A 26,485-nucleotide genomic window follows, 5' to 3' on the forward strand; every position below is an offset into this window, starting at 1 on the left:
ACTTATTCACCCGATTTGGGACACCACGAGCGATTATCAGCGACAGAGGCACTCACTTTTGTAATAGAGCCTTGGAAAAGTTGCTTGCTAAGTATGACGTGCGCCACAAGGTGGCTACTCCGTATCACCCGCAAACTAGTGGGCAGGTGGAAGTGTCCAACAGAGAGATCAAGAGTGTTTTGACCAAGAGTATGAACGCCACAAGAACTGATTGGGCGAGGAAGCTAGATGATGCACTCTGGGCCTACAGGACCGCGTTTAAAACACCAATTGGTATGTCACCATATAAGTTGGTGTTTGGAAAGGCCTGTCACCTGCCAGTCGAACTTGAACATAAAGCGTGGTGGGCATTGAAGCAGTTGAACTTAGACATTGAAGCTGCAGGCACAACTAGAATCACTGAGTTGCATGAGCTTGACGAGTTCAGACATCTTGCTTATGAGAGCACAAGATTGTACAAGGAAAGAATGAAGAGGTTACACGACCAGAACATTGTTGAGCGACATTTCAAACCCGGGGACATGGTATTGCTCTATAACTCAAGATTGCGGCTGTTCCCTGGTAAGCTTAAGTCAAGATGGTCTGGGCCGTTTCGAGTGGTTGAAGTATTCCCTTCAAGTGCTGTAGAGATTGCCGCTGAGAAAGACTCTCGTACATTTAGAGTCAATGGGCAGAGATTAAAACTATATGTGGGCATGAAAGAACCAAAGAAAGGGTCTGAGATCCACCTGACTGAACCTCAGAGGTCGAGCGAGCCTTAAATGCGCTCACTTGCGTCGTGCCGCGACGTTAAATCAGGCGCTGCGTGGGAAGCAACCCACGAATGTGTTGTAATTTGTAATATCATAAAAAAACAAAAACAAAAAAAACAAAAAAAAGGAGAGAGGTTGAGCGAATCTTGCGCTCGTGCTCCGTCGTGCCGCGACGTTAAATCAGGCGCTTCATGGGAGGCAACCCACGATAGTAGAATTTCTAACATGTTATATAAATGCAGGTTAGTGCGGAGGTCGTTGCATCACGAGCCTGGACATACTATGGGTAAGGTAGGCCTTAAAAGAGGTAAAACTAGTGCCTAAGGGGCATAACAAAGAACAAAAACCAAGCAATAGGCAGCCAGTAACGGGCCTACCGCGGTCGCGGCATAACCACGGTAGGACCGCGGTGTAATCCCCTCTCTGAAGTTTCCTCACTGCTGTCGAGGTGTAACCGCGGTAGGACCGCAGTGGAATCCCCTCTCTGAAGTATTCCCACCGCGGTCGCGGCGTAATCGCGGCAGGACCGCGGTGGACCAAAACGGGCCCAGGTATATGCAGCAGAAATTTTTTTATTTTTTTTATTTTTTTTTCTTCCCCCCCCCCCTTTAATTATCCTAACCTACCCACAACCAAACCCATACCCAACCGACAGAAATCCCTTTTCCCTTCTATTCTTTCTATCTCTTCTCTCTATCTTCTCTCCCAACTCTCTCAATTTCTCCATTATTTTTCTTCTTCTTCTTCCCAAAACTTCTTCTTCCTCCCAAATCCTCTCTTCTTCTTCTCCATTTTTCTTTCTCTTTCTTCTTCTTCTCACCATAACCCACTGTTTCCTCCCATTAACCAAAAACCCTAACCACCCACAACCTACCCCCCCCCCCCGCCCCACAAAAACGCCCCACCACCCCCTAATTTGTTTTCCTTTTCTTTTTTTTTTCAAGAATCAGCGCTAATACTCCAATAAGTTGTTCTACTTTTCCTTATGATGTATGTATTTTGCATTATGTTGTGATTTTTGTAGATAATTCTTGATTTTAGTTGCAATGGGGTTTTAGACTCCAAGTTGGTATTGTAGTTGGTGTTTGGGGTTGTTTTGTATAAGTGTGGGGTGCAATTCTAGTTGACAATTTGTGTGTGGGATGGGTGGTGGTAGCATTTAACTGTATGTATTGATGGAAGCTTGTGGTGGGGTTTTATAGGGCGAAAGTGTATTGTTGTTGAGTGGTGTGGGGATAATAGTGGATGTTGTCCACCTTGGGTAATTGTTTGGTGCCAGCGTGTGGAGAAGTCTGAGTATCCATCCGACTGGCACATGTTTGGCTGGCCCTGATAGTTATGATGAATTGCTTACAAGTACTATGGTCCGAAGGAAGCGTAGGAACTCAGAAAGCACTTCTGCTAGGCCCACTTATGATGACACCCGGTTCACGTCCGAGGAGTCCCAGGACATGTTTCATGTGAAAGCCACTAAGAACTTTGTCCCGGAGATTGGTATTGACAGGGCTTCCCTCCGTGTTGAAAAGCCGGATATGTACGAAGAAATCCGCCGGAGGGGGATGGAGTACTTATTCGATGAACCGGACACGGCAAACCCAATGATAGTCCGGGAGTTCTACGCGAACTGCCCGAAACATATGTGTCGTTCGGTGATTGTCCGGGGCAAAGTAGTAGATGCCTCAGTCCGGAAAATTCGCTAGGTTCTGCAGTTGCCCCCATTCACTGCTGACAATGATTATTACCACAATTCTCCATGGGTAGACTGGGGCACTCTGACTGACTCCTTATGCTCAGGGGGAAGGCCAATTTGGATTCAGGAGAACATGACCCTGCATTCCAAGTCATTCACCTGTGAAGCTAAGTGTTGGTTCACTATGATTTGCAGCAGATTGTTGCCCACGAGCAACACAACAGATGTGAACAGCTTGCAGGATTTATTGGTTTGGTGCTTTGTGACCAGGAAGGACGTCGATATTGCTAAGATCATTGGGGATGAAATGATGCTCCGGTCGCCTCTGATGACTAAGGGGTTTTACTTCCCCTCACTGGTGACGAGGTTATGTTTGATGGTTGATGTCCCAGTCAATCCTATGGATGGCACTTTACCCCCAAAAGCAGCTTTCAAAGCGTCAAAGATCAAAGTGGGCAGAGATGCACCTACTCACATTAACCTGGATGATGATGATTCCCCAGCTACCATGGCACCACCCAGGAGGTCCTATGATGCAGCTGGATCCTCACGGCAACCCTGAACCGGGGCGGATTACCCTCGATCATACTCCAGCCGACCCTTGTTGCCTTCTATGTAGGAAGAGGTGGCGGATCTACGCACCTCAGTAGATAGCCTGCAAGTCTAGAAGGCAGGCCAGGTCTGAGAGCCGGGTGATGGCTTGGTTCCGTGCTTTAGGGAGGGCCTATCACGTGGATCCCAACACCGTCTCTGACTCCGAATGATGACCAGGGAAGTTCTCTTACCCTTCTGTGCTTTAAATTGTTTTATGACATGAGGACATGTTATACTCTTTGTGTGTGGGGTGGGAGACTTGGGTATGTGTATATATGATTTGTGTTTATATGTGTTGTTGTATATGTAGCTTAGATGTCACCGATTTGGCCCGACGACGGACACTTGTCGACGGGTCTCTTGAGGGCTAAAGTCGGATAAAAAAAAAGATTTTTTACTTTTTCTTTTTAGGTAGTGTAGTAAATCCCCCTTGGTGTTTCTTTTGACCGCGGTTCTTTTCCAAGGGTTTTTCTTGAACCGGGTTAGGTAGATTTTTCTTTAATAGATTTTAAATCATAATTATCAAAATATTAAAAGTTTTGTACATCATTGCCAAACATCAATATTTCTATTTTAATTCCAATACACAACACTACCCACAACCTGTCTACGGAGCCTCTAAACACAACTGAAGAGTAATATAATATGGAAATGCCGGTAACAAGGCTTCGGCTATACCTCAACTATAAAGTACATGATAAACAGATGAAACAGGACCCCGAAACAAAGTGGGGCTCACCAAGTCAGCTGAAAGGATGATGCGGCACTAGCTGCGACCAACACTGCCTGCTATAGAAATACCTACACTCATTTAAAGACGTAGCGCCCCAGGCAAAAGGGACGTTAGTGCCATCGAATAGCACTAGTATGTATAACTAAACACCATCTAGTTAGAAAGAACTTTCATACAATAATAATGAAATCAGAAGTACAACTCAAACACTTTAAATGATCAAAACATTATTAAATAAAAGAATCATGCCATTTTTACATCCTTTTCCCATAGCTTTTAGTTTGGGGCATTTCATTCATATGTTCATCATTGTTCTCAATACCACCGCTATCTTGAGCGGAGTCCGATCACGACCCGATCGGCTAGGTTGCCTAATTTGAGACATATATCTCAATCACCATTTCCTTTCCCTTCTCCGGAGTTCAATATTAGCACATTACCACCATGTGTGCGGCATGGTGTCCGATCACGGCCCGATCGGCTAGGCCACCTTACCTAGGCGTGGTTTCTTTCTCATCAATCATCTCATTTGAATCTGTATTTCACATATATCGTATCAATTCATTGGCACTTGGGCCACAATTATCACATCATTCTTGGCACTAGGCCGTATTTCACAACTCACATTCCACATCACTTTCACTTTCAACAACAAACTTATAATTTTAAGATAATGGGCATACACAAGAGAAATTCAAGTTATAAGCATAGAGGGGAATTCTCATGATTCGGCACAATAATCACAATTTAAACTTGACCTGAAATCTAGGCAATTTAGCATATACTTCACATTCTTCAATCTCAATTTATTGTCTAAGCATTTCAATACATGATTCACATTACTTGGACCTTTTCAAGTTACCAAGAATAGCATATTGATCATATTGAGACACATCTTTCACGCATATAAGGTTGCAACAGCAATTCATGTGGAATAACAATCAATACTAGAATTTAACTTCAATCTTACCATATTCACACAAACACCGATGAAGCTCAATTTCTAAAAGACGGGGTTTTAGCCATACATACCTCAAAGAGCTTTCCCTTAAATTTTTAGAATACACCAGCACCTCTAGAAATAAAAATCTATAAGGAAATAGCGGAAACCGATTAATAATTAGAATGATTACCCATGGTGTAACCCTCTTAGGAATTTCATCAAACACCTAAAAGTGAAGTAGACTACAAGTTCTACAATGGAAATTCCTTCTTCCCTTATCCAATTTCATCAAGAACTACCCAAAATAGTTCATTAATCCCACACACTATAGCTTAGTTTCACATGTATGGCCTATTTCTAACCCCACAATATATTTTTGAACTCATAATCTCATATATGAAATATTAGAAGTAGGACATACCCGGAAGATAGTGAGCTAGAGATTGGCATGCTTGATTCTTGCGGGTTTGTGCAAGATTGATGATTAGGAGGCTAGGTTCCTCTTTCTCTCTCTAAAATGCTCTCACCTCTCTCTAGATTTAGTGTAAAAATAGTCCCAAGTGAAGCCCCAAAGCTTATTTATCAATGTGGGCTCGGATATGAAAATTTTCAAAAATGACCCCCGAAGTAAAAAAATGTGGTGCAATTCTGCTATAACATAATCGAAATGTGGGCAGCATTCTTGCAGCATAATCGAAATGCGATAGCATAATCGACAGCATAATTGATTATGCTACAGCATAATCAACATGCGACAGCATAATGTTTTTCCCGACACTGCTTCAGTATGCGACGCATATGCGGTCCGCATGGTCGTTTTTCGATCGCAAATTTGTCGCAAATCCAGCCTTTGGTAATTTGATCATAACTTTGTGTAGGAATGTCCAAATGACGAACGGTTTGAAGCGTTGGAAACTAGACTCAAAGACCTTTCATTTGATAGGTTACTCATCACATAAGATCTTATACATATTTAGATATGCTCGTTCAAAGTATGGACTAGCGCAAGTACCTTTGGAATCTTAGCCTATTATGAAATTTTCCCCATTTGGCTTACACTTAGGCCTCTCCTTAGACCCCACCTTACTGAATATATGACTCGTACACTTGTTTACCAACTCCAATTGATGCCCACCATGTTAGTAGCACATAAAATATTAAAATTAGCCTACGTGGCATCATGAAATCCTAGAATACTTAGCGAAATTTTTCCGGGGCCTTACAATATGATCCTTTTATTTGATGATGTGGTGATCGTTTAAAGCTTTTGATTGATCCTTATGATTTCTTTGTTCTTGTATGATAGTTCTTTCTAATGATATGGTGTTTAGTTATACATACTAGTAGTATTCCATGCTACTAACCCTTTTGCCGGGGGCGCTACATCTTTGAATGGATGTAGGTGGCTCCATAGCAGACAGTGTTGATCGTAGGTAGCGGAGCATCCTCCACTCAGCAATCTTGGTGAGCCCCTATTCTTCCAGGTATAGCCGGGGCCTCGTTGCCGGCATTATCATAACTATCTTTTGTATCTCTAGAGGCTCCATAGACGTTTGTGTGGGTTATGTACGGGTGATGGATGGGTCAATGAACTGTGTTGTAATTCTAAACTCTTGTTCTTCTAAACTGTAACTATATGAAATCTTGGTAACATAGCTATGGTTTAAATGTGGTAATATGAAATGAAATAGAAATGTTTTATGTACGATCTTTCCTACTGTCTAAATAAATGAAAGCATGGTTTTCTTGGTCATAGTGAGTTGGGTAAAAAGTGCTCAAAAGGCTTGCTCAGTTGGGTTCACTCGATTGAGAGCCGATCGCGCCTCCCGAGGTTGGGGCGTGACAAGTTTAGACTCTTAGGTTTCTTTCATGCGCTTATATGGAATTGTTAGAACATGTTATATCTTTCATCTATCATGTTGATAATAGGTGAATTAGACTATAATTAGACCCTAAAGAACCACAATTTTGTATAGCTTTGTTGTAAAAAGTGATAACCAAATGATCTGATTAGTGCTTTTCATGCTTTGCAGGCTATATCCAACGAAAGAAGTCGATGGAGCAAGTTTGGGATCAATTACGGAGAAAAGGAGGCCAATCAAACAATGCCCAAGAATTGCACCAAGTGAAAAGTCAAAGAAGTGCAGAAATTGGCCTGCCGCAGTCAGACCGTAACCGCGGCAGGAGCGCGGCAGAGCAGAGTCGCAGATTCAAAGAGCCCATTTGGCCGCGGTCCCGGCGTAACCGCGGTGGGACCGTGGCAGAACGCGAAATAGCCAGGGATAAAAGTGTCAAGTCGGGAAAACTTGGTGTAAAACCCTTATAAAAAGTAGGATTTCGGCCACATTAGGTTAGATTTGTCTAGAGAGTACTTTGGCAAGAAACACAAGTGTGAGAGATCACCCAAAACATCATAGTTCTTTATTTCTTCTTTTTCTTGCAATTTTACATGATGAGTATTTTCGTATTTTATCTTCAAGTTGTTATGAGAAGCTAAATACTTTAGTCTAAGGTTTTGATGGAACCTATTGAAGGATGAACTTCTTGATTACGTTCATATAGTTTACCGATTAATCTCTATTTGTTCAATTACGTGTTTATTGTAGTTAATTGACAGGATCCTCAATTAGCTGTGCCTATTTAGTGTGCATAACTCGGGAGAGAGTGCATATTTAGGTAAATATTGAACAACACCTCTCCCAAAGTATAAGAGGGATCTATAATTGCGGGTTTAAAGGCGGGATTAGGGATAACGAAGCCTTGGGTGTGATCTAACGTGAGCTGTAATAAACAAAGCCAGCTAGCGTAACTCGGGAGAGTGCGTCTAGTAAATTATCGCAATTACTCGGGAGAGATTTACGGTAATAAGAGTGCTCATGATTGATAGAGATATTTTGGTGAATCTATATGCAACGTAACCAGAAAGGATTCCATCAATAGGGGAAATCACTACCTTAGAACTTTCTCATTATAGTTTACAACCCAGAATATTTAGTTTACAGCTGTTAGTTATTTACTTTCAATCTTAGTTAGTAGAAATACCATCAACTATTGTTTACAAAGTTTGGGAAAGTTATTATAAAGGATTTAGTGATTCCGACAAAGGTAATTGATAGGTTAGTTCTCTGTGGGATTCGACTCCGGACTTGTAAACCGGATTATATTTGCAACAACCGCATTGTCCTTTTTAGAAGGCATAGTTGGGCGTGATCACATGTCTACTGTAAACGGTCGAAATGGGGCTCGTCATTTGCAGGACAGATCGGGATTAAAACATGAAGGGTTGAAGGTGGACCCCGTGTTCCATTGAACTAGGATACAAAGCTAGAATGCATGTTCTCGAGAACATCGAGTCCATGACCCCGGAATCGACCCTGACCTCGAATGAGCTCTAAAAAATATTGCCATACCGGATAATGGAAGGCCGAAATATCCGTAACCGATTAGGTATCACGGCGGGAATCTCAACACGTATCACTGAGAAAGCGGCTAATCAGCAAATCACAGGATTTTTACCTTTTATAGAATTGTACCTAAAGTAGGATTCCCCTACTATATAAAGGTGGTCTAATTATTTGTAAAACACATTGTAACAGGCATCCCAAAGCAATATACTATTGTTTTCTCTTTAAAAGTTCTTATTCAACTGTGTTTTAATACTGATTGAAGTGCATTTTGTTCACAATTCAATTCGTATAGTTTGAATTTACTTTATCATACTTTAATTCAATTGCAATTCAATTTATCGCTTTGTATCGATTTGATCCATGTATCCTTAAAACCACTTACAAATTAAATTGTTATCTAATTTTGAGGATAAAAAGTTTGGTGCCCACCGTGAGGCTAAGGATTATAGTGGTTATTTGTTACATATTTCCATAACACACACTATTTTACACTTGTTCTTTCAAGTGTCTCTAATTTCAGGTTATAGCTCAAAATGTCAAACTCACAATTGGCACCCCTACCTGCTGACAATGAGTTTGGTCACCACGGTGAAAATTAAAACATAGTGCCCGGTAACGAGGTACTGCCTGCGGATCCCATAGGAATTCTAGTCGCAGACCCGTTAGACGCTAACTCTCATGTGGCTATCGATACAAACCTGCCTACCGACCCCGAGAATAGAATCCGTGGTGGAGCCTGATCGACAACACAGAATACTCAAAACAATGGAGGAGGCAAGATCAATCCACGGATGATCTTCGAAATGTTACAGGCTCCGCAGACGGGGATAGCTCAGTTACAAATCCAAAGCGCACACCGAGCAGAATTGAACCCGATCCGTCCCGGGAAATCACTCGTAGGGAAGCACCGGTCATGGATAGGTTGAATGGAGATGAGTCGGGGACTAACCCCGAGATCATAAAAATGCTCGAGGAGCTACAAAATAGATAGAATCAGGGAAAAGAAAATTGAGGGAAGCGACAAGATGGTAGAAACCTACAATTCCAGGGTCGATCGAATCCCGGGAGCACCGCCGATATTAAAAGGCTTGGATTCCAAGAAGTTTGTGCAAAAACCTTTCCTCCAAGTGCGGCCCCGAAACCAATCCCTAAAAAATTATGCCCGAGATTCCTAAGTATAACGGGATGACCGACCCAAACAAGCATGTCACTTCCTACACATGCACCATCAAAGGGAACGACCTGGAGGATGATAAGATCGGGTCTGTTTTGTGGAAAAAATTCGGAGAGACCCTATCAAAGGGAGCTATGATATGGTATCACAACTTACCTCCTGATTCTATTGACTAATTTTCTATGCTTGCAGACTTTTTCGTGAAAGCACACATCGGGGCTAAAGGTTGAGACCAGGAAGTCGGACCTCATCAAAGTAAGATAGAAGGATAATGAGATACTTAGAGAGTTCATGTCCCGGTTTCAAATGGAACGGATGGAACTTCCATCGGTCGCTGATGATTGGGTCGTTCAAGCTTTCACCAAGGGACTCAATGTTTGAAGCTCGGTGGTTTCAGAACAGTTAAAGCAAAATCTGATAGAATATTTGGTTGTCACTTGGGCCGACGTGCATAACCGGTATCAATCAAAAATTAGAGTCGAAGACGACCATCTCGAGGCTCCTTCGGGTCTATTTATCCCATCAGAACTATTGACAGAGTCAAGAGAGACATCGACCGTGAACTAAGGTCAAATAGGGATCGGTATCAGCCTTACAATGGAGATCAAAGAAGCAGTGGGTCCGGGCAGAATTATATGCAAAGTGAAAGGAGAAGTGATCGAGGTCAGAACAACCAGGGACTCATGAGCAAGAATGGCTTCAACAGGCCTAGCGAGCCTAAGGAAGTACCGAGGTTATCGGAATATAACTTTAACGTCAACGCTGCCACCATTGTATCGGCTATCAGACGCATCAAAGACACCAAATGGCCTCAACCCCTACAATCCGATCCTGCCCAAATGGATCCTAACCAGATGTGCAAATATCATGGTACTCACGGCCATAGAATAGAGGATTGTCGACAATTGAGAGAGGAAGTAGCTCGGCTATTCAACAATGGGCATCTTCAAGAATTCTTGAGCGACCGAGCCAAGAATCATTTCAGAAATAGGGATTCTAATAAATAGACCGAGCAAGGAGAACCTCAACACGTCATTAACATGATCATCGGTAGGGTCGATATTCCCCAAGGACCGATGGTAAAATGCACCAAAGTATCCATCACAAGGGAAAACAGACTCGAGATTACATACCAGATGGGACTTTATCTTTCAATGACAAGGACGCAGAAGGGATCGTGTAGCCCTACAATGTTTCACTGGTAATATTTGTACTAATAAATAATCTCGAGTTAAGAGTGTGTTAATAGATCTAGGTAGCTCGGCCAACATTATCTGATCGAGGGTCAGAGAACAGCTCGGCCTACAAGATCAAATCGTGATTGCAGTCTGATTTCTAAACGGATTCAACATGTAATGTCAAACCACTAAGGGAGAGATAACATTACTAGTAAATGCCGTTGTGACCATCCAGGAAACAAAATTTTATGTGATCGAATGAGACATGAGGTACAACGCCCTGTTCGGGAGGCCATGGATTTACAACATGAGAGCAGTGCCCTCGACTCTTCACCAAGTGTTAAAATTCTCGACGCCAGGAGGGAATAAAACAATCTACAAAGAGCAACCGGCCTCAAAGGAAATGTTTGCAATTGAAAAAGTGATTCTGGTATCAACAGTGGCAACATCAAAGGAACCGAGTTTGGATACAAAGCAAGAGGCTAAATAACAATTATCGACACCGGCCACGATCCAATCGGATAAGCAAGGGACTAATGAAGATGATGATTACAGAGTTCCCAGATCTTTTATAGTCCCCGATGATTCCGATGCCAATAAATCAACGGTCAAGGAGCTGGAACAAGTCACATTATTCGAACGTCTACCCGATCAGAAGGTATACCTGGGCACGGGGTTAACCCCCGAGCTCAGGAAAAAACTTATTCAATTTCTTATAGGTAACATAAATTGTTTCGCTTAGTCCCATCTTTATATGACAGGGATCCCACCGGAGATTACCACTCACAAGCTAAGCCTGGACCCAAAATTCCACCCGATCAAGTAGAAGAGGAGACCCCAATCCAAGATCAAACATCCTTTCATCAAGGACAAGGTATCTAAACTCCTTAAAAATAGGAAACTCCTTAAAATTGGATCCATATTGCGAGGTGAAATACCTGAAATGGTTAGAAAACGTAGTGGTAGTTCCTAAAAAAGGGAACAAATTAAGAATGTGCGTAGACTATAAGGATTTGAATAAAACGTGTCCTAAGGACTCTTTCCCTTCGCCCAACATCGATCGCATGATCGATGCCACAGCCGGCCACGAGATCCTCGGTTTTCTCGACGCCTATTCTGGGTACAACCAAATACGGATGAAACTCAGATGATCAGGAAAAAACCTCCTTCATCACTAAGTACGCCACATACTGCTATAACATGATGTCATTCGGATTTAAAAAACGCTGGTGTGACTTATCTGTGTGTTCGAAGAACAAATAGGGAAATCAATGGAAGTTTACATTGTCAATATGTTGGTTAAGTCCCCACGAGCAGAGGACCATTTAAAGCATTTGCAAGAAGCCTTCAGCATATTGAAGAAATATAATATGAAGCTGAACCTGATGAAATGTGCATTCGAAGTCGGATCATGTAAATTCCTCGGGTTCAAGGTATCCAACCGAGGAATCGAGATCAACCCCGACAAAACCAAAGACGTCGAGGATATCACAGTGGTGGACAACGTGAAGGCCATACAAAGGTTAACCGAGCACATTGCCGCCCTGGGACGATTCATCTCAAGGTCATCCAATGAGAGCCGCCGATTTTTCTCACTACTCAAGAGAAAGAACAACTTCACATGGACCACGGAATGCCAACGGTCCTTGGAGGAACTCAAACGATATCTATCGAGCCCACCGCTGCTTCACAAGCTGAAGACGGATGAACAACTATACCTATACTTGGCAGTATCGGACATAACGGTAAGTGGAGTCCTGGTCCGGGAAGAGCAAGATAAGAAATTTCAAATTTACTATGTTAGCAAGACTCTGGGTGAGGCTGAAACTAGATACCCTCACCTAGAAAAAACTGGCACTCGCCTTGCTAAGTGCCTCTAGGGAAATGAAGCAATATTTTCAGTGACATCCTATATGCGTTGTGACTACTTAACCATTTCAAATTATAATGCATAAACCCGAACTCTCGGGACTATTGGCCAAATGGGCCATAGAAATCAGGTACAATATTGAGTATTGACCCTGGACAGCCATTAAATCTCAAATTTCGGCAGATTTCGTAGCCGACTTTACACTGGCCCTAATACCCGAGGTTGAAAAAGAGTTGTTGGTAAACTCGGGGACACCTTCGGGGATTTGGACCCTCTTTACGGATGGCTCCTCGAACGCAAAAGGGTTCAGACTTTGCATCATATTGAATCCACCCACAAGCAATGTAGTTAGACAATCTATTAGAACAGGGATATTGACTAACAATGAGGCCGAATATGAGGCCATGATTGCAGGTCTCGAACTGGCCAAACACTTGGGGGAGAAGGTGATCAAAGCTAAGTGCAACTCCCTCCTTGTGGTGAACCAAGTTAATGGGACATTCGAGGTCAGATAAGAAAGAATGCAAAGGTACCTAGATAAGTTGAAGGTAACATTACATCTGTTCAAGGAGTGGACTTTGCAACATGTACCTCAGGATCAAAATAGTGAGGTCGATGCCCTTACAAACTTAGGGTCGTTGATCAAGGACGACGAGCTCAGCTCGGGGGCAGTCGTACAACTCATGAGGTCGGTAGTGGAAGAAGGACATGCCGAAATAAATTCTACATGATTGAAATGGGATTGTAGATACAAATATGTAGAATGTTTGAAGACTGGGAAATTGCCCTCGAACCCAAAAGAATCGAGGACCCTGCGTACAAAGGCAGCCGATTCAGCTTGTCCGAAGATGGTACCCTAAGATTGTACCCTATTCAGGAGAACGTTCGATGGCCCACTACCAATATGTTTAGGACCAGGAGATACCGAGTACGTTCTGAGGGAAGTTCACGAGGGCACCTGCGAAAATCATTCAGGCACCGAATCACTGGTTCGAAAGGTAATCAGAGCCGACTACTACAGGGTAAATAAGGAAAAGGACGCAAAGGAGTTCATACGATGAATGCCAAAGACATGCTCCGATGATACATCAACCCAGAGATCTGCTACATTTGGTTTTGTCACCATGGCCATTCATGAAGTGGGGAATGGACATCGTTGGCTCCCTTCCATGGGCACCCGATAAGGCTTAATTCATATTGTTTATGACTGACTATTTTTCTAAGTGGGTTGAAGCCCAAGCATACGAGAAGGTTAGGGAGAAGGAAGTCATCGACTTCATTTGGGACCACATCGTATGCTAGTTCGGAATGATGTGCGAAATCGTGGGCGACAACAGGAAACAATTTATCAGCAGCAAAGTGACCAAATTTCTCGAAGACCGTAAGATCAAAAGGATCCAGTCGACACCTTATCACCTTAGTGGGAACGGACAAGCAGAATCGACCAACAAATACATACTCCAAAACCTCAAAAAGAGATTAACCTACGCCAAAGGAAAATGGAAGGAAATCCTACCCGAAGTCCTATGGGCATACCGTACGACCTCAAAGTCCAGTACCGGGGCCGCCCCGTTCTTGCTAGTTTATGCTGTCGAAGCTCTAATAGTGGTCGAAGTCGGTGAACCAAGTATTAGATTCCGATATGCAACAAAGGAATCGAATGATAAGGCCATGAGTACGCCTAGAGCTATTAGATGAAAGGCACAAAGCCACCCTCATCCGGTTGGTCGCCAAAAAATAGCGGATCGAGAGATATTACAATCAAAGGGCCGACCTTTGACACTTCAATATCGGGGACTTAGTACTCTGTAAGACTTCAGAAGGTGACTCCAAGGCTTGTGAACGTGATGACAGGTATACCTTGAAGTCTCCACAGCAATACACGATCAGTTATCTAACGACCAGCATGCTCTGAGGTGCCTGGATCTGCACCAAAATGTGCAACAAGTATAGCATGACTACACCACAGTGGTACCCAGTAAGTATCAAGACTAACCTCGGTGGAGTAGAGACGAGGTACAGTCAAGACACCTACTAGGCATAATAACATGTAAAAGTATGAATATAAAGCTAACATAGGAACAAATATTAATACAACGGTAAACATGGTAAGACGAACGATGAAACACTAATAAACGAAAAGTAGAAGCAACAATTAGCAACAAGGAGTAAACAGGTGGAGACGTCGCAAAGTAATCAGAACATAGTTAAGGTACCAGTGAAATCAAGTAAGAAAAAAAGTAACAACAAAGTAATCAACCATTCTTACAAAAGGTTTACACAGGAATCACCCTGAGGTACCACACATCGTATTCACGATCACGAGTCACAAATCACGAATCATAATCACTTGGCATCTCATGCCCACATTACCAATCATAGCCGCGCATACAACTCACGTGCCAATACCTTTAATGCCTTAGACATGCTCGGACAACTCACGTGCCAACAGTCCAATCCACGTACAGGAGGCAAGTACACGACGATACATGTACAGGATCAATAAACAACAAGATTCATACTCCTAGACTGATATAAATGATGTGCTACAGTTTATTCTTGTGTAAGTGTACTATCACAGCTTAAATTAACAGGTAAGATCAGCGACACCGAGTAGAAGCAACACAACAAAACTTGTAATATGAATGACACACACAAGAAGGTTACACCACCACATAATTATCATCAATAACATTTCCCCCAGGCCATAACAAATCATCCTCGACATAAGCCCCCTTGTCTCGCTGTGTGCGCAACAATAAAGTAAATTCCAGCGTTGTCTCACCACATGGCATAATAATTATCCCACCTTGTCTCGCCACATGCACAAACCCAACATTATATAGCCCGCATTGTTATGTCGTATGTGCAAATATCAATAATAACAATAGCACGGACAAATCACGTGCAACACTCCCGACAATCCTCTCAATAATCCCACATGTGCCAAAAGCATAACAACATAATATAACAACTTGCACCACATGTGCTCATATACCACAATATTTCTATAAAAAAATTCCAATACCACTACCACATATAGCCCACGGCTCAACAACACCAAGTACCACGAGAAAACCAATAACACGAGGGTACGAAAAGTAAATCAACACAAGAATTACAACAATACAATAAAATGGAAGGATAAGCTCAGCAATGAAAGACATAACAAGTAAAAATGACTTCAAGTAAGAGTGGTTCAACAATAATACAAATAACATGTAACATCGACTTCAGCAAGAATAATCAACGAAGAAAGAGATAACATGTGACAATGATTTCAAATAAGCATAAATCAACTATGAAAGAGATAACATATAACTATGATTTCAATTAAGAATAAATCAACTTTGAAAGAGATAACATTACAATAATAAGTCAACAACTTCAATTAAAGCATGTATGAGTATATTTGGAAATGGAACAAGAACCAACAACTTCAAATCATGCATATAAGAGTGAATTTAACAATGGAGGACATAACATATTAGAGAAACTTCAATTTAGTGTGCATAAGAAACCTAAGAGTCAAAATCAGTCAAATTTCCACATGTAAGGCCATGTACACACCAGTCACCTCGAGTACACGTCTTTCACATAGTTCAAATAATGCAAACAATCCAATCCCTACAGAGTAGTTCCCCACACAAAGTTAGGCAAGATACTTACCTCAAAATTCCTCAATCAATAAAAATATATTTTCCTTTACAATTCACCTCTGCTCGGCTCAAATGTAACCAAAATCGACTTAATAACATCAAATAATGCAAGAGAAATCAATTCGGATAAATAAAGCTATGATTTTTTCACAATTTCTCAAAAGTCAACCCCGGGCCCGCCTGATCACCCTGGTCCAAGGGTTGATTTTGACTATCCATAATGTCACGAGTCTCAATATGTGCTTTGTTTCAAAATCCGAGTTCAAATCGACTCTCAAAACTCAAATTCTCATTTTTTTTAAAACATTGATAAAATCTCTCAAAATTTCCCTTTGATTCGCACAAATTTGATGTTAAATCTCATATATAATCATGTAAAATAGTTGAAAATTGATCAAAATCACTTACCCAATGATTGTACATGAAAATCCCTCATCGAAATCGCCTCCTACCGAGTCTAGGGTTTCATGATATGAAAAATGAGGCTAAAATCCTGTCTTCTAGCTTATATGTCCAGGCGCAGGTGTCGCAAATGTGACCTGCGGTTCGCAAATGTGAAGAATGATTTCAAAAGATGTTACACCCAATGTTTTCATATGTAAATGTGCGTCGTAAGTAAACTAATGTAAGACCAAAAATGAGATCATCTTTAGAAGTATATAAAGATATTGATCATGTTACCTCGGATGTTACATATGTTGAAGATCACAACAAGTATAAAGAGGGTTGGAAGGTTTAGAAGCTAAGGAATTGAAGAAAATAATTCTTCGAAAGTGGACAAGTTGTGAATGTTATAACATGTACTCTTGGGGTGTGACTAGGGTTCTTAACATGATAAGGAGATTATGTTATGATTTATGTTAGCCGTATGATAGTCGTGTGTTATGTTTTCAAGTCAAGTGTGTTGTGGAACAAAAGTCGATGAAAGTCATCACAAGTTACATTCATAGGTTTTACTAAAATTTGGGTCAAAAGTAACTGCACTTTTCTCCCAATATACTTAGAGTTACGGGGTGCTCCACCCATAAAATTGAAGATCTATGAGTCTATTTTCTAACTCATTAAACATTTTGTCAATACGACATTGGAGTAGAGAGATGTATGCATTTTTGCGAGACTGCACAGACTGCTAGGTGACAAGTAGGTGTGTCACCTACTTGGTTAAATTAGAGTCCAAAAATGGGCTGGTTTGGGTCGTCCAAAGAGACCTTTTAAAGGCCTATTTCGTTCATATAATACACTGATAAGAGGGCACAATAAACCGAACTAAACCCCTGCAAACATCCTCCCAAAAATTGAACACAAATCCTAATTGAATTTCTCTCCTTTTCAAGTTCTAGTTGGAGGAAAAACCTTGAGTTTGAAGAACCAAGATAGGAGCTGAGTTATTCAAAAAATAAGGTAAGTTTAATGCTCTATTTAATCTATATTTTCTTCTTGATATTTGTGAAAAGTCGTTCTACAATTGTAAGAACTCACGGGACAGTGATCGGAAGCCATTAGTTCGAGATATTCACTTGCAGCGGACTATTTTTTAGATTGTTTTGTGTTGCTGTTGGATTGCGTGTTTACTATTGTTTTATGGAGTTTTGGAGGAGGAAGGTTGTTTAGAAACACCACATAAATTCAGGGTGGTGGGATGGTCGTTCGTCGTAACATTCTCGGGTCATTTGACACTACTACGGTGGTCGTTTTGTTTATGAAGAGATTGGGGTGTGTTGGGCTATTTTTTAGTATTTTATGGTATATATAAGGTTGGAAAATAATATATATATATATATATATATATATATATATATATATATATATATATATTGTTGTGTTCTTGTGTTGATAGTATTATCTTGAATTTGGAGGAAGTAAGGATTATAGGGGAGATGTTGCCCGATTTAATATAAAATAAGCTTGTTGTTCATTGTGCGATAGTTGTACCTTTCATAACATAATGATAGTATTATTATCGTTGTTGTAGATTAAGGTGCGAAGAGAAGTTCAACTTGGTGTTGAAAGATTGTGATAAGGTATGTTAAGGATAAACCTTTCCTTCATTTTGGCATGATCTCGTAACTACATGCGTTTGATAATGAGGCATAAAGAGAAGTTCTTATACCTGAATCTATGTACATTATCGTAGTCTCATAAGCTGCAATATTCTCCCTTATCGGGACTTCATATTTAGTTTAGTTTTGTCTTCTTTTAGACAAGAGAGCAGAGAGTCGATATATATATATATATATATATATATATATATATATATATATATATATATATATATATATATATATATATATATATATATATACAGTATTACAGTATATTCACCACCATCGAGCTATAATCGATAGGCAGACCCTATTGGGCAACCTCTGATCAGATGGTAAGTTATATACTGAGCCTACTATGGCCGAGCGCCTATGAGCGAGCCTAGAATGGCCGAGATACAGAGCTTAGTATGGCCGGGCGCCGATAAGTCAGCCTACTATGGCAGAGCAGTAACACACACCGAGCCTTATAGGGCCAGACAACTATTTTACTTACTATATTGAGAGAGATGAGTCAGTATCTGCAGGTAAGCATATTTTCAAAATATATTTGACTCCCAGGTACTTTCTTTTATTATATTATCAGTTTAATTTCAGCTTTTCAGTATCATCTGGGGACGCTGCATTTCATGCCTATAGGTCTTGATAGACAACTGGATAGACCTTCCTAGTAGACAAAGTTAAGCATCAGCTTGGTTGGTAAGCTCCACTTCCTCAGAGTTACCAAGTCTATACCTTCGAGTCCATTTTATATGTATAGGTTTGATGGGTAGGTCAAGGCCCTGTCCCAACAATGATATAGTTCAGTTATCCCTAGAGGCTTGTAGATGAGTCCTGTACATTTTTTATATTAGTATTATGGCTTTACCAACCCTATGTAGATGTTTAGTTATTGTTGGTTGTAGACATTATTTTTAGATGATTAAGAATATGTCCTCATCGGCCTAAGTTGAGGGTTACCCCAAGAGTTCACAGTTACAAAGTGGTACGCTCGGGCCGAGTATGGAACCAGGTGCCGGCCACGCCTCTTCAGGTATGGGCCGTGACAAAAGAGACACTCATCACACCCCTGCTAATGTCGCATTTGCAATATAAAGTTCACAAATACGAACAAAGGACTCATTGCAAAAGTGAACTTGTGATCGCAAATGCAAAACTCCCCCAGCCCAGGCCCCATCGCAAATGCGAACACAGAGATCGCGAATGCGAACCTGATAGTTTCCAGCTACCTTGGCAAATGTGCTCCCTCCTCGCAATTGCGAACAAAATCTTGCATTTGTGAGATTTGTAGCACCTTTTCAAAACCAGCAAAAATTAAAACTCTTCAAACACTCTGAAATGCGTCGGAAACTTATCTGAGCCCATAGGGTTCCAAACCAAACATCTTCACAAGCCTAAAAACATAACACAAACTTTCTCGCACGATCAAATTTTCAAAATAACATCTGAAACCATGAATCGGACCTCGAAAACACATGAAATTTATATGAAACTCAAGAATTTCTAAAAAAAACACAATCGCACGCCTGATTCCTATCAAATAAACTCGGAATGACGCAACATTTTGCAGACAAGTTCCAAATAACAAAACAAGCCTATTCAATGTTCCAAAACCAAAATCCAAATCCGGTAGCCATAATGTCAACCTAAAGTCAAACTTATCAAAATTCTAAACCTTTAAATTGCCAATTTTTGGCAAAACAAGTAAAATCAACCTAGTGACCTCTGAATTCAATTCCGGGCGTACGCCCAAGTCCAAATTCACGATACGAACCTACCGGAGTCATCAAAACACTATTCCCGCGTCGTTCTCACAAAAGCCAATGTTTGGTCAACACTTCTAACTTAGGCTTCTAAGCCAAGAACCAAGGGGTCCAATTCAACCCAAAACCTTCCCAAAAAAAACTAATCATCCCAGTAAGATATAAACCCATAAACATACATGCGTGAATCATCAAAAGGAGAAACGAGGTGAAAATACACAATGAACAGCCGGATCGTTACATTCTCCCCCTCTTAAAACAAATGATCATCCTCGAACTTACCAAGAGTCTTTCTTAAGCCATCAAATCACTACATAAACTCACCATACACATGTCACGACCCGGTTCACCCTCCGTGAACCATCGTGACGGCACCTAGTCCTTACGACTAGCTAAGCCTAATAATGTGGAAAATAAACCAATTTGCGAAAGAAAAACAAGTAAAACCAAAAAATGGTAAATAAAACTGTGTTTAATAGTGCCACTAGGCATACACCATATCAACTTTCGAATATTAATACTTTTCCCAAAACACGGAATCTCATGAAATCACAAGCTAAGAATAATACATAGTGCTCTAACTCCAGAATGCCTAAAATAAAGTAAATATAGAAGGGATGTAACTACAAGAGAGAATGGAGAGAGACTCCTTGGTCTGCGGACGCGGCAGATATACCTTGAAGTCTCCGAAAGATCGCCTCGCCTCAAGGATGGTAAGTCTGAGTAGAGGTACCTGGATCTGCACATGAAAAACATGCACAGGAAGGGCATGAGTACACCACAGCGGTACTCAGTAAGTGCTAAGCCTAATCTCGGTCGGGTAGTGACAAGGAAGGTCAGGGCCCTACTGAGATTAAATAAAATATAAAGTCCGACAGTATAGAACAGAGCAGTGTAAATGAGTACAGCAGTAAGAGTAACACAGGACATAAAGGATAACGACAACTGAAACAGAAACAAGAAATCACGATAAACAAATACAGCTCAACGCAGAAGTAACAGCAGGGGGATCTCCCAGGATACCGTCCTGTAGTCCCCAAATATAAATATCCAGTGGATCTCCCAGGTGCAGTTCCGTAGTCAACTCATAAATGCGTGGGGATCTACCAGAATACCACATCCGTAGTCCCAAATATAAATACTCAATACTGGGGGAATCTACCGGGTGCAATCCCGTAGTTCCAATGTAAAAGTGCAGGGAGATCTCCCGGAACGCAATTCCGTAGTCCCAAAGTAAACATACATGGGGATCTCCCGGGATACCGTCCCGTAGCCCCAAAGTAAATACACAGCAGCAACGAGAAACTCAATTCAATCAAATTTCACACCAAGGTAAAGCAGGTATTCCTAACCTAGCATGCTGCAAATAATTCAAGTAGGGCAGTAGAACAAATAAGCAGTTAAATCAATTAGACATGCTTCCCTAAGCTAACAACAGGCTTAACTTGCTAGTAATGTAAACAGGAGAGGAAAACACAATTCTAAGTACATGACGGAAACCGGATTTTTCAACAATTAGCACAAGTACGCACTCGTCACCTTACGTACAAGGCATTTTAATTAACAAATATACCAATCTTAAGGGGAATGTCCCCCACACAAGGTTAGGCAAGCCACATACCTCGAACCAGCTCAAAATCAACTCGAAACCACGTTCTTTCCACGAGTATTCGACTCCAAATGGCCCAAATCTATTCAATTCAATTGCATAATGTAAATAATACTTGAAGTAACTGATTCTACAAATAAATTCTAAGCTAATACGCAAAATTAGGTGAAATGACCAAAATGCCCCTTGAGCCCACGTCATAGAATCGGGTAAAATTTATATATTCAGAAACCTCACACACTCACGATTTCAGTCATACCAAAAGTACCAAATCGTATCTCAAATGGTCCCTCAAATCACCACTCAAAAGTCTCAAATTAGTCAAGCCCTAACCCTCAAATTACCACTGACTTTCCTTAATTTTTCATACTTAAAATGATAAAAATCATTCCAATAACGAGTTTAGGGACCAAAGACCTTACCCCAATGAATTCTTCTGAAAATCTCTCTTGAAAGTGCTCCCCAAGGCTTCTTCCCGTTTGGAAAGAGGTGAAAAAACGGCTCAAATCGTGAAGGCAAGAACTTATATGTTTCTTCCCAGCTAACTCGCTTCTGCGGCCTTGAGACCACATCTGCGGTCCCGCATTTGCGAGGACAAGGTCTCATTTGCGACATTTCACTAAAAGCACTGGGCCGCATCTACGCTTCTTTGACCACACTTGCGATCTCGCAGGTGCGCCCATACCACCGCACCTGCGGAAACTGGCTCCCAAGCACTTCATTGCATCTGCGTCTTCCCAAGTGCTTCTGCGATCACGCACCTGTTGTCCCCAATCCGTAGGTGCGGTTATGACAGAAGTTCAGCAGCTGTAGTTGAACAAACCAACTTCCAAATCTTCCAGCAACATTCCGAAACAATCTCGAGGCCCCCGGGACCTCAACCAAAAGCACAAACAAGTCTAATACCACTGTCCAAACTTATACCAATCCTTAAAACACCCAAAACAACATCGAAACACCAATTTAACATCGAATTCAAGCCTAAGAACTTAAAAAACTCAAAATTTACGCTTTCGATCAAAAAGTCCATCAAACTTCGTCCGACTGACCTGAAATTTTGCACACACATCACATTCAACACTACGGAGCTACTCCAACTTCCGGAATTCCATTCTGACCCTCGGATCAAAATCTCACTATTGAACCGGAAACTTCAAAATCCATTTTTCGTTATTTCAAGCCTAAATTAGCCATGTACCTCCAAAACACAATTCGAACACGCCCCTAAGACCGAAATCACCCAATGGAGCTAACGGAACCATTGGAATTCCGTTCTGAGGCTATCTTCACATTGTTCTGACTACGGTCAAATTTCCAAAACTTAAGCTCTCATTTAGGGACTAAGTGTCCCAAAACTCTCCGAAACACAAAACCGAACATCCCGGCAAATTCAAAATAGCAGAAATAAACACGGGGAAAGCAGTTAATAGGGGATCGGGGCATAAATTCTAAAAATAACCGACCGGGTCGTTGAATCCTCCCACACTTAATCATTCGTTCGTCCTTGAACGAGCATAGAGACATACCTAAAGTAGTGAAAAGATGAGGGTAACGGCTGCGCATATCCTGCTCGGTCTCCCAAGTCGCCTCCTCGACCGGCTCACCCCGCTACTGAAACTTCTCTGATGCAATGTTCTTTGACCTCAGCTTTCTTACCTGCCTGTCTAGTATTGCCACTAGCTCCTCAACATAAGATAGATCCTTGTCCAACGGAACTGAACTGAAATCCAACACGTGCGACGGATCACCGTGATACCTCTGGAGCATCGAGACATAGAATACCAGATGAACTCCTACCAAGCTGGGAGGTAAGGCACGCTCATAAGCAACCTCCCCAACACGCCTCAAAATCTCAAAAAGGCCAATAAACCTCGGACTCAGCTTCCCTTTCTTCCCTAATCTCATAATGCCCTTCATAGGCGAAACCCAAAGCAGAACCCGCTCTCCAACCATGTAGGAAACATCACGAACCTTCCGGTCCACATAACTCTTCTTTCTGGACTAGGCTGTACGGAGTCTATCCTGAAACACATTAACCTTCTCCAAGGCACCCTGTACCAAGTCTTTTCCCAATAATCTAGCCTCACCCGGCTCGAACCAACCCACCGGAGATCTACACCGCCTACCTTATAAAGCCTCATACGGTGCCATCTGAATGTTGGACTGATAGCTGTTGTTGTAGGCAAACTTCGCCAATGGAAAGAACTGATCCCAAGACCCTCTGAACTCAATTACACACGCACGGAGCATATCCTCAACAATCTGAATAGTGCGCTCGGACTGTCCGTCCGTCTGAGGGTGAAATGTTGTGCTCAACTCCACCCGAGTACCTAACTCATGTAGTACGACTCTCCAGAATCGCGATGTGACTGAGTACCTCTGTCTGAAATGATAGTAACTTCAATACCATGCAAACGGACAATCTCCCAGATATAAATCTCTGCCAACCGCTCCAAGGAATAGGTAGTACACACAGGAATGAAATGTGCAGACTTGTCAGCCGATCCACAATAACCGAAATGGCATCGAACTTCCTCAAAGTCCGTGGGAGCCCAGATACGAAGTCTATGGTGATCCGCTCCCACTTCCACTCCGGAATCTCTATCTGCTGAAGCAATCCACCCGGTCTCTGGTGCTCATACTTCACCTGCTGACAATTAAGGCACCGAGCTACAAATCCAACTATATCTTTCTTCATCCGCCTCCACCAGTAGTGCTGCCTCAAATCCTGATACATCTTTGCGGCACCGGGATGAATGGAATACCGCGAACTATGGGCCTTCGCTAGAACCAACTCCCAAAGCCCATCAACATTGGATACACAAACTCGACCTTGCATTCTCAATACCCCGTCATCACGAATAGTCACATCTCGAGCATCGCCATACAACACTTTGTCCTTGAGGACAAGCAAATGAGGGTCATCAAACTGACGCTCCCGGATACAATCAAACAAGGAAGACCGAGAGACCACGCAAGCTAGAGTCCGACCAAGCTCCGAAAGGTCCAGCTTCACAAGCTGACTAACTAAGGCCTGAACATCCATCGCCATGGGCCTCTCTGCTACTGGTAAATAATCCAAACTCCCCAAACTCTCTACCCGATGGCTTAAAGCATCGACCACCACATTGGCCTTGCCTGGGTGATACAAGATAGTGATATCATAATCCTTCAGCAGCTCTAGCCATCTCCTCTGACGCAAATTAAGGTCCTTCTGCCTGAACAGATGCTGCAGACTCCGGTGATCAGTATAAATCTCACAAGGCACACCGTACAAATAATGACGCCAGATCTTCAAGGCGTGAACAATAGCAGCTAACTCAAGATCATGGACAGGATAATTCTTCTTATGTATCTTCAACTGTCTGGACGCGTAGGTAATCACCCTACCGTCCTGCATCAATACCGCTCCAAGTCCAACCCTCGAGGCATCACAACAGACAGTATAAGACCCCGAACCGGTAGGCAATATCAAAACTGGGGCTGTAGTCCAAGCTGTCTTGAGCTTCTGAAAGCTCTCCTTGCACTCTTCCGTCCACTAGAACGGAGCACCCTTCTGGGTCAGTCTGGTCATAGGTGCTGCAATAGATGAAAAACCCTGAACAAATCGATGGTAATAACCCGCCAAGCCAAGAAAACTACGGATCTCCGTAGCTGAGGATGGTCAGGGCCAACTCTGCACCGTGTCCACCTTCTTCAGATCCAAGAAAAGGTATTGCTTTTGAATTGAAAGGAGGTGTGGTTGATACTGTCACTGTGAAAGGTGTGCCCACTTCTACTTCAAACGGAGCAGGGGTGGCCGCAGGTGGAGCCACCTTTACCTCAAATGGAACTGATGTGGCTACCTCAACCTCGATTGGTGACTGAGTCTGTCCTACGATAGGAGTAAGTTTGATTGAGGGTTTAAAGTCATCGCCTTCCCGAATAAGCCCAATCGACCCCTCAGGGTCCCACTCTTCGTTCGTCTCTATCACATGTATCCCATAACCCCTATGATCAGGGAGAGGGTTTTTGTGAACATTGGGTATGGCTTCCTTTACCTGTATGACCTTGTTGTCAATCAGTGTCTGGATCTTATCTTTCAATGCTCGGCACTCGTCAGTGGTGTGCCCCTTCATACCAAAATGGTACGCACAAGTTTTGTTAGGATTGACCCATTGTGATGGATTCTCTAATGCCACAACGGGAACAGGAGCGACGTAACCTGTGGCTTTCAACCTTTCATACAGCTGGTCGATAGGTTCAGCAATAGCGGTGTATTATCTGGGTGGCTTGCGGTCAAAACTAGGTCGTGGTCTTGGATGATTTTGGCGAGTTGGAGGTGATTGGAAATGAGATGGTTGGGAATTATAGGTATGATAGACAGTGGCTGGTTGGGAATATCTGGGAGATGATGGTTGATATGTAGGTGGTGGTGCTTGGTATTTGGGTGGAGGTGTTTGATATGTGGGTAGAGATGTTTGATAGGTAAGTGGAGATTTCGATCCTTGAGCCACCATTACTGCCCCAATGTCTTTCTTCTTTGATATGCCGCCTGATTGCAATGCCTTATTTGTGGCCTATAATGCCTCAAAGTTTGTTACCATCCCGCTTTTGATGCCTTCCTCGATTCGTTCCTTAAGCTTGATGATATCAGAGAATTTATGGTTTTCAATAACCATCAATCATTCATAATACTGCGGATCCTGTGCTCTGACGAAGAACTTGTTCATCTATTCCTCGTCCAAAGATGGTCTGACCTTGGCCTCTTCCGACCTCCAATGAGTAGCATACTCGCGGAAAGTCTCGGTGGGTTTCTTTTTGAGGTTCTGAATGTAGAAAACATTTGGTGCATTTTCTGTATTGAACCTGAATCGGTCCATGAAATCAGACGCTATACTTACCCAGTTGGACCATTTCTTAGTCCTGGCTAATGTACCAGGACAAAGCATCTCCGGTAAGACTCTTCATAAAGAGTTTCATCTGTATCTTTTCATCCTTTCCGACCCCGTCAAGCTTGTCACAATAGGTCCTCGGATGAACCCTGGGATCACCTGTACCGTCGAACATCTCGAACTTGGGAGTTTTGTAC

This window comes from Nicotiana attenuata, chromosome 3, assembly GCF_001879085.1.
Source record: "Nicotiana attenuata strain UT chromosome 3, NIATTr2, whole genome shotgun sequence".
Taxonomy (NCBI): Eukaryota; Viridiplantae; Streptophyta; class Magnoliopsida; order Solanales; family Solanaceae; genus Nicotiana; species Nicotiana attenuata.